The sequence below is a fragment of the Cucurbita moschata genome, unplaced genomic scaffold, assembly GCF_002738365.1.
Source record: "Cucurbita moschata cultivar Rifu unplaced genomic scaffold, Cmos_1.0 Cmo_Scf00035, whole genome shotgun sequence".
Classification (NCBI taxonomy): domain Eukaryota; kingdom Viridiplantae; phylum Streptophyta; class Magnoliopsida; order Cucurbitales; family Cucurbitaceae; genus Cucurbita; species Cucurbita moschata.
Window position 1 is genome coordinate 178,361 of NW_019268551.1, and position 9,492 is coordinate 187,852.

General features: G+C 30.9%; 2 long non-coding RNA genes across 2 annotated transcripts; both read left to right on the forward strand.

Annotated features, from left to right (window-relative positions):
- The first annotated feature begins 121 nt into the window (after nt 1-121).
- LOC111431077 lies at nt 122-1,487 on the forward strand. Its single transcript, XR_002708435.1, has 2 exons — nt 122-204; nt 1,195-1,487. It is a non-coding gene; the product is annotated as an uncharacterized LOC111431077 (long non-coding RNA).
- Nucleotides 1,488-6,684: 5,197 nt separating this feature from the next.
- Nucleotides 6,685-8,050, forward strand: LOC111431076. The gene is made up of 2 exons (XR_002708434.1): nt 6,685-6,767; nt 7,759-8,050. It is a non-coding gene; the product is annotated as an uncharacterized LOC111431076 (long non-coding RNA).
- Nucleotides 8,051-9,492: the final 1,442 nt, after the last annotated feature.

Consider the following 9,492-nt stretch of genomic DNA (forward strand, 5'->3'; position numbering starts at 1 on the left):
AAAAAAAAAAAAAAAAAAAAAAAAAAAAAAAAAAAAAAAAAAAAAAAAAAAAAAAAAAAAAACTAAGAGTATACAACATAGGCTAGTGACTATAAATAGAATACCCATTTGGCTAAAACTCAAGAAAAGAGTAAGCTAAGCATTTTCTTATCACCCACCAAAGAAGCAACAAGATGTCCCAATTCTGTGATCCTTCCGTTGTTAGTATGTTCTTCCTATCACTTATTCTTTTAATTCTTTTAATTGTTTTGAAGTTGTTTCCAAATGCTGTAATTGACATGTTTGCAAAATTTGAAGGTGTGGTATAGTTGAAATTAAATGTTCGAGTAATCTCTAAATATAAATATATAAATTTTTACGGTAACAATTCAAGCTCATTGCTAACATATATTATTTGCTTTGATCCGTTACGTATCGCTACAAGCTTCACAGTTTTTAAACACGTTTGTTATGGAAAGGTTTCCACGTCCTTATAAGTAGTGTATCGTTCCCCTCTCCAATTGATTTGTGATCTCACAATAGTGCGTGCCAACTCTACTGGCTACCCGCATGATCAACGTCCTACCATAGGACCGATCAACCTTGCAGGGATGGTCCATCCTATGGGAGGGGGTTGATCATGCGGGTAGATAGTAGAGCGTTAATCATGTGGATGGAGAAGGGAATGAAACATTGTTTATAAGGGTGTGAAAATCTATCTCTAGCGATGTGTTTTAAAATTGCAAGGCTGGCGATGATACATTACCAACCAAAACCGACAGTTTCGGTTAGTAGTGAGCTTGAGCTATTACTAATGATATCAGAGCTAGACACTGGATGGTGTGTCTACGAGAACGTTATATCAATTACAACTTTAAACTTTAAAAGTAAATCAATTTAGACTATCCAACATAATTTCGTTTTAAAAGAATTAATGCATAGCTTTCAAATATGCGATGTAAGTTAAAGAAAAATACGAGATTCGAATAGATACAGACAATTTTTCATCTTTCTCTACACTATAATTTTTCTTGAAGCTTAGGTGAAATTTTTGGAGAATAATAATGTTATGAAATGCTTTTGAATTGATTTTAAATAGAATCTAAGTGAAAATAATTATTCATTATTAATAAATTTTATTTATTTGCTTTGAATTTTTATTATTTCATTGGAGTTAGTATTAACAAATTTAACGCGAATGTGTGTTTTAAATAGAAAAAAGTGAATGGCCCGAGCTTGTGTTCGTAGAATATTCCGTTGCTGCTAGGATAATAGAAGAGGAGAATCCAAATGTCAAAGCACAAAAGATTCTTGCTGGGAGTTCAAGAGATCAAAAATTCGATCCTTCAAGGGTTTTTGTTGATGTCAATATTAATGATGTCGTTGTTGTAGTTCCAAAAGTAGGTTAAAGATTGCACACGAGTATGGTTGTGCAACTTATATGTATCGATATAAAGAATATGAAATTACTAATAAGGTAGTAGCTAACTACCACTTTAATTACTAAATTGTTCCAATGTTATCGTACTATTTCTATTATTAATAATGCATGCCAAACTTGGTCTTTTACTTACTAATTTGTCGCCACGATTTTACTTTCTCTTTACGTGGAGGAATTCAAATCTCTGACCTCTTGTTTGAGGGTACAATTTTATGTTATGTTAGCAATTTCACCATTACATATATCGTAAAAACTAATTGACTAAAGCTTCTTGAAGTAAAATCATCGTCCAATTTCATGTGATAGACAAACAAATGTTAATGTGCAAACAAATAGCGCTCGTAGAAGAAATGAAGGCACATCTCCGTCTAAGAAGCAAATATCATCGTAAAAATCGAATTTGAAGTGATATTTACGAGAGTACATGTACATATAGCTACAAACATTGATGTGCAAGCAAATAGCCGATGATAGTTGTATGTACACGTATTCTTGTAAAGGTTTTATTTGTTTTAACATTAAAAAGAAATGAAAAACTAATGTGAAATCAAACTTGATCGTAATTGTCTAATGATCTCCTTAGCAAATATCATCGGCTAGCTCAAATGTCTTTGTCCTTACTTGAACAAGAATGTTTGAACCATGCTCAACTCAATTGAAACGAGTTGAACCGATGTTAAGCCAGCCCAAATTGCCTGCACTAATCAACCCAAAAGACGTTGAACCATTGTGTACAAGTTGAGCTACTACGAATTTACGAATTGAATATAAATATGTTCAACTGTTTGAACCAACCACTAGATTGGGTTAAACTCACTAAATTAATGGCCAATTGCTAAACCAATGGAAACTCGTAGAAGCTATCTCAATTCCCACTCATGTGAGATTTAACACAATTAGTATAGTTCCTCTATGGCGACCCTAAATTAATGTCGCTAACACATGCATAACATGACTAATACATTCAGAAAACATACATGATACGATAAGGAATCACTACAAGATAACCTTTTCTCCACATCTTCATTGAAGCATATTGTATGATTGATGTCTCTTGGTTCATATCATTCTCCACTTCTTCAAGAGGATTCGTCCTCGAATCTATTTGTGAAACTTTGCTGCAAAAAATAAGTTATGGAAATACGAAGGACCTCACAACACTCTCTCACGTGTATACACTCAAGGAATTTTAGGCCACTCTGTTTGCACTCATTTACACAAATGAAGCTCTCATTCTCACCTCTCAAAATTTTAAATAGAGCAAAGATTGAATTTTGAACTTTGGGTCGATTAAAAACTAAAAAGATGAAAATAAATAAAAAACAAATTGAAAAGAAACGCAAAGGAAACATATATCCGATCTTGAGCCTGAAGCTCTGATACCAAATGATAAGATAAGGAATCAATACAAGGGGAATAAGATTCGGATTACCTTGTCGATCGAATATCTCAAGCCAAGAACACTTTGTTTGAGATTCGAATCACTCCAGAAGCAAGATCGATCATGTCTAGCTTCAATGATTCTTGTTGATCAAATATCTCAAGACAAGAACACTTGTTTGAGATTCGAATCACTCCACAAGCAAGATTGATCATGTCGAGCTTGAATGATTCTACATGCAACCTAAACTACATAGAGTTGCAAAGAAACTTAGCCATTGGCTAAAGAAAAGCACAAATGCTTCTTTTGATATATCTTCTAAGTCTTATTACAAATACAACATAGATGGCTTTATATAGCCTCAAAATGAAAGGCATTCCAAAAGTTGTAACATTCACACTTTATGGCCATAATTAGCCATTATGTAAATGTAACCGAAATTAAATAAAAAGTCATAAAACACAATAACTCTAAATTATAACCCACCCAAAATTTACAACAATCAAACTTTATTCTTCTTCAATGTAGCATGAATTGAAACATCTTTTGATTATTTTGATAACCTTTTCTCCACATCTTCATTGAAGCATATTGTATGATTGATGTCTCTTGGTTCATATCAATACATCTAAAATATTTAACAAACATTTTCATGGACCAATCATTGGTAAGTTATGAAAGAAGTCAATGAAGCTGTTATATTTCAGCTGTATCTGTTAGTGCCATTTTTGGTTTGGATGAGTTAGACTTACTCTTTATCATTCCTATTCTTTTCGTTTTTACTATTTGCATACATAATTTGTCGAGTTTAAGTTCTTCTTCTTCACTAGATATTAAATTAATGTTCTTTAAACTCTTTGTTTCGTCTCGTCAAGAGATTTGTTATGGTCTTTTTTTTTTTTTATTAAAAAAAGTCGTCGAAAAAAGTGTTGACTTTTAACACAAGTTTTTTTACAACTTGCTTAAGATGACTTGTTTTGATTATTCTCATTAGCTTTTTGGTATTTTGGTCTTTCACTTAAGACTTTTGGTTGGGAGTAATGTTTAAGTTTAATGAATTTGACTCCTCTTTTAATAAATATGCTATAAATTTTTTTATAATATTCCAAAATCTTCTATAATCTTAAATAAATAAAAAAATAGTAAACATGCTTGAGATGCATATATGTATGTATGAAGATATTAGACATGATAGATATCGACAAGATGAGACCTAATTTATCATATCAACAATAAGTTTTTGTGTTTGTTGATATCGATATATGAAATTGATTGATATATTGAAATGATGCATCGATACATTAAAATCACCATGCATATCAACATTTATAATAAATAAATTAATATGATCCGTATCTAACGAAACGAACAAAATCTTTTAAAAAAACATGACTTTGAAAATAAAATAAATTAAAGAATAAAAACGGTAATAGGCAAATTTGAGAACAGGAACAAAGTATTCCACTAAGGGCAGCGGACAGTGGCTATAAATACAAATCCCATTTCGCTAAAACATATTCAACACAAAAGCTTAAGCTAAGCATTTACATATAACTAACCAAAGCATTCAACAAAATGTCTGATTCCCGTCCTCACAGTATGTTCTTCCTATCAGTTACTCAAATGTGTTCGATAGCTAACGATTTAGCTTATGAACGTTACTGTATAATGATTTAGTATCTTTATTTCAAATTTATAACAATTTATGTTTTTTTTAGTTTATTTTCAAATCCTCCTGATTTGAAACATTTATCCTTGGTTTGTTCATTTTTATTTTCAAGTTTTTAAAATTTATGTTTATTCCTACCAATTTTGAAATTTTATATATATGATTATATAACGATTTATTGAATTCTACATTTTGTTGGTAGAGTTATGTGTATTAGCAAATTTAACACGAATATATGTTTTAAATAGGAAAAAGTGAATGGCCTGAGCTCGTGGGAGTAAAATTTTCTGTTGCTGCTGAAATAATAGAAAGAGAGAATCCTTGTGTCAAAGCCCAAAAGATTCTAGCTTGTTGTTACGAAAAATCAGAGTTCGATCCTTCACGAGTTTGGGTTCGTGTCAATATTAATGATGTCGTTGTTTTCGTTCCTAAAGTTGGTTAAAAATTGCACACAAGTATAGTTGTGTAAGTTATATGTATCAACATAAATAATATGAAATTACTAATAAGGTAGTATGTAACTGCCACTTTAATTACTGAATTGTTCCAATGTTATCGCACTATTTTATGTTATTAATAATGCTTTTACTTTTTCATATTTTATTGGTTCAATAATATGCGGTGCATTGAATCTTTTGTTCGAGAATTTAGATTTTGTGTTAGTTCACTTATTGATTTCACTTTTATATCATTCTTAACATAAATATAATGGAGACGTGCATCAATTTCATACACATTCCTATGTGCTCCATTTTGGTACATACATAACTTACCAAACTCATATCAATTTCATAATCCTTCGATCTCATAATATCAAAAAAATTGTAAAAGAAAAAGTAAATAAGGACATATCTGTAACTCCTAGCCTAGGGTTTGAATAAGGATTCGGAATCCGGATTTAGCACCTTCTAATGGGGAGTTACAAATGGTATTAGAGCGATACCTCTCCCAGTAAAATGTGGTTCGAACATGAATCAAGACAGTAGCTGATGGGCATGTACACCCATGTAAACGAGGGACATATGAATTAATCGTGACCACATCTAAATGAGAGAGATCTTGAGGAAAGGATGACTAAGAAAAAATTAAAAGAAATGAAAGTTACTACTTGTACCAATAAGGTGTGCACAATCGTAGTAAATTCTATGTTGGGTGACCTCTTGAGAATTCTCGTAGAATGCATGTGACTGAGGATAAAGTATGATTAAAAAGACTCGTGTTGGTTTGTGAGAATAGTTTTCACTCTTAGAAACAAGAAGTAAGTAACGTGACCATATCGCAAGGGATTGTCGAGGCCATTAGAAAGTGTCTAATCAAAATTTCAAATCTTGATTCGAATCCTAGACATGGGGCGTTACAAAAACCATATCAATAGAACCACATCCACCTTGGTTCGTCTTCGAACCACATCTTAAAATCATGGTATAATTAGTATTAATTTTGTTATCATAGCATCTTAGGTTTATGCCTTTTAAGTTTTATCTTAAAGACAAGTTGCGGAGTAAGTAATTTAAATGTTTTTTTTTTTTTGTTTTTTTGTATGTTTGTTTGTTTACAAATTCATGAAGATGTGCTATTACAACACTTCAAATTAATTTTAAAAAAATTTAGATAACCTTAAAAAAAAAATAGACATTTTTCCAAGGTTCTTGATAATATTGGATAAAAACTTGAATATAAACGTGGTTAAAAAGTGTTTGTATAACATGGTAAAAGATACTTATTTTAAAGTTTTTCTTTTTATAAGCTATTTTCAAAAGTTTTACATAATCTAAAAAAAAGTAGACGTCTTTCCCGTACTATTTGGTAATATGAAATACTTCGTCTACAATTTTAATAAATTCCTATTTTTTCCTTTTTTAACGAATACATCACTTTGACTATAGATAACGGTTGAATTCAATATGTGCAATGAATTTTGACGAGATGGATGCGTGCATTGTGACTCCTACACATGTCTTGATTTTATGGTCGTTTGATGTATGCGATGTTATGTTTTTGTTATGTTGTCAGATATTATGTTACATAAGTTATGGTATATTATAAAGTATGTCATGTCAGGTTAAAAAAAAATCACAAATAAATATTATAATAAAAAAAAGACACCTTAGAAAAGTCAAAATAACTTCATCCTTAAGAAAAAAAAAAAAGAACAAGAGTATGTAACAGAGGGGTTATTGACTATAAAATAGAATACTCATTTGGCCAAACAAACTCAAGAAAAGAGTAAGCTAAGCATTTTCTTATCATCGACCAAAGAAGCAACAAGATGTCAGAACGGTGTCCTCCTTCAGGTAGTATGTTCTTCCTATCGCTTATTCTTTTAATTGTTTTGAAGTTGTTTCTAAATACTATAATCGAGACGTTTGCAAATTTTGAAGCTGTGGTATAGCTGAAATAAATGTTCGAATAATCTCTAAATATAAATATATGAATTTTTACGGTAACAATTTAAGCTCATTGCTAACAGATATTATTTTCTTTGATCCATTACGTATCGCTACCAGTCTCACAATTTTTAAACACGTTTGTTACGAAAAGGTTTCCACGCCCTTATAAGTAGTGTCTCGTTCTCCTCTCCAATTGATTCGTGATCTCACAATAGTACGTGCCAACTCTACTGGCTACCCGCATGATCAACGTCCTACCATAGGACCGATCAACCTTGTAGGGATGGTCTATCCTATGGGAGGGGGTTGATCATGCGGGTAGATAGTAGAGCGTTAATCATGTGGTTGGGAGGGGAATGAAACACTATTTATAAGGGTGTGAAAATCTATCCATAGTGATGTGTTTTAAAATTGTGAGGCTGACGATGATACATTACCAACCAAAGCGGACAATTTCGGTTAGTGGTGAGCTTGAGTTGTTACAAATGATATCAAAGCTAGACATTGAATGGTGTGTCTGGGAGGGCGTTATATCAATTACAACTTTATACTTTAAAAGTAAATCAATTTAGACTATCCAACATAATTTCGTTTTAAAAGTGTTAATGCATAGCTTTCAAATATGTAAAAGATCAATGTATGTTAAAGAAAAATATGAGAATTGAATAGATAGAGACAATTTTTCATCTTTCTCTATATTATAATTTTTCTTGAAGCTTAGGTGAAATTTTTGGAGAATAATAATGTTATTGAGATGCTTTGAAATTGATTTTAAATAGAATCAATTGAAAATAATTATTCATTATTAATAAATTTTATTCATTTGCTTTTGAATTTTTATTATTCCATTGGAGTTATATGTATTAACAAATTTAACACGAATGTGTGTTTTAAATAGAAAAAAGTGAATGGCCCGAGCTTGTGTTCGTAGAATATTCCATTGCTGCTAGGATAATAGAAGAGGAGAATCCAAATGTCAAAGCACAAAAGATTCTTGCTGGGAGTCCAAGAGATAGAAAATTCGATCGTTCAAGAGTTTTTGTCGATGTCAATATTAATGATATTGTTGTTGTAGTTCCAAAAGTAGGTTAAGATTGCACACGAGTATGGTTGTGCAACTTATATGTATCGATATAAAGAATATGAAATTACTAATAAGGTAGTAGCTAACTACCACTTTAATTACTAAATTGTTCCAATGTTATCGTACTATTTCTATTATTAATAATGCATGTCAAATTTGGTCTATTACTTACTAATTCGTCGCTACGATTTTACTTTCTCTTCACGTGAGGGAATTCAAATCTCTGACTTCTTGTTTGAGGGTACAATTTTATGTTACTTGAGTTATTCTCATGTTGACAATTTCACCATTACATATATCGTAAAGACTCATTGACTAGAGCTTCTTGAAGTAAAATCATCGTCTAATTTCATATGATAGACAAACAAATGTTAATGTGCAAACAAATAGCGCTCGTAGAAGAAATGAAGGCACATCTCCGTCTAAGAAGCAAATATCATCGTAAAAATCGAATTTGAAGTGATATTTACGAGAGTACATGTNCTAAGGGCAGCGGACAGTGGCTATAAATACAAATCCCATTTCGCTAAAACATATTCAACACAAAAGCTTAAGCTAAGCATTTACATATAACTAACCAAAGCATTCAACAAAATGTCTGATTCCCGTCCTCACAGTATGTTCTTCCTATCAGTTACTCAAATGTGTTCGATAGCTAACGATTTAGCTTATGAACGTTACTGTATAATGATTTAGTATCTTTATTTCAAATTTATAACAATTTATGTTTTTTTTAGTTTATTTTCAAATCCTCCTGATTTGAAACATTTATCCTTGGTTTGTTCATTTTTATTTTCAAGTTTTTAAAATTTATGTTTATTCCTACCAATTTTGAAATTTTATATATATGATTATATAACGATTTATTGAATTCTACATTTTGTTGGTAGAGTTATGTGTATTAGCAAATTTAACACGAATATATGTTTTAAATAGGAAAAAGTGAATGGCCTGAGCTCGTGGGAGTAAAATTTTCTGTTGCTGCTGAAATAATAGAAAGAGAGAATCCTTGTGTCAAAGCCCAAAAGATTCTAGCTTGTTGTTACGAAAAATCAGAGTTCGATCCTTCACGAGTTTGGGTTCGTGTCAATATTAATGATGTCGTTGTTTTCGTTCCTAAAGTTGGTTAAAAATTGCACACAAGTATAGTTGTGTAAGTTATATGTATCAACATAAATAATATGAAATTACTAATAAGGTAGTATGTAACTGCCACTTTAATTACTGAATTGTTCCAATGTTATCGCACTATTTTATGTTATTAATAATGCTTTTACTTTTTCATATTTTATTGGTTCAATAATATGCGGTGCATTGAATCTTTTGTTCGAGAATTTAGATTTTGTGTTAGTTCACTTATTGATTTCACTTTTATATCATTCTTAACATAAATATAATGGAGACGTGCATCAATTTCATACACATTCCTATGTGCTCCATTTTGGTACATACATAACTTACCAAACTCATATCAATTTCATAATCCTTCGATCTCATAATATCAAAAAAATTGTAAAAGAAAAAGTAAATAAGGACATATCTGTAACT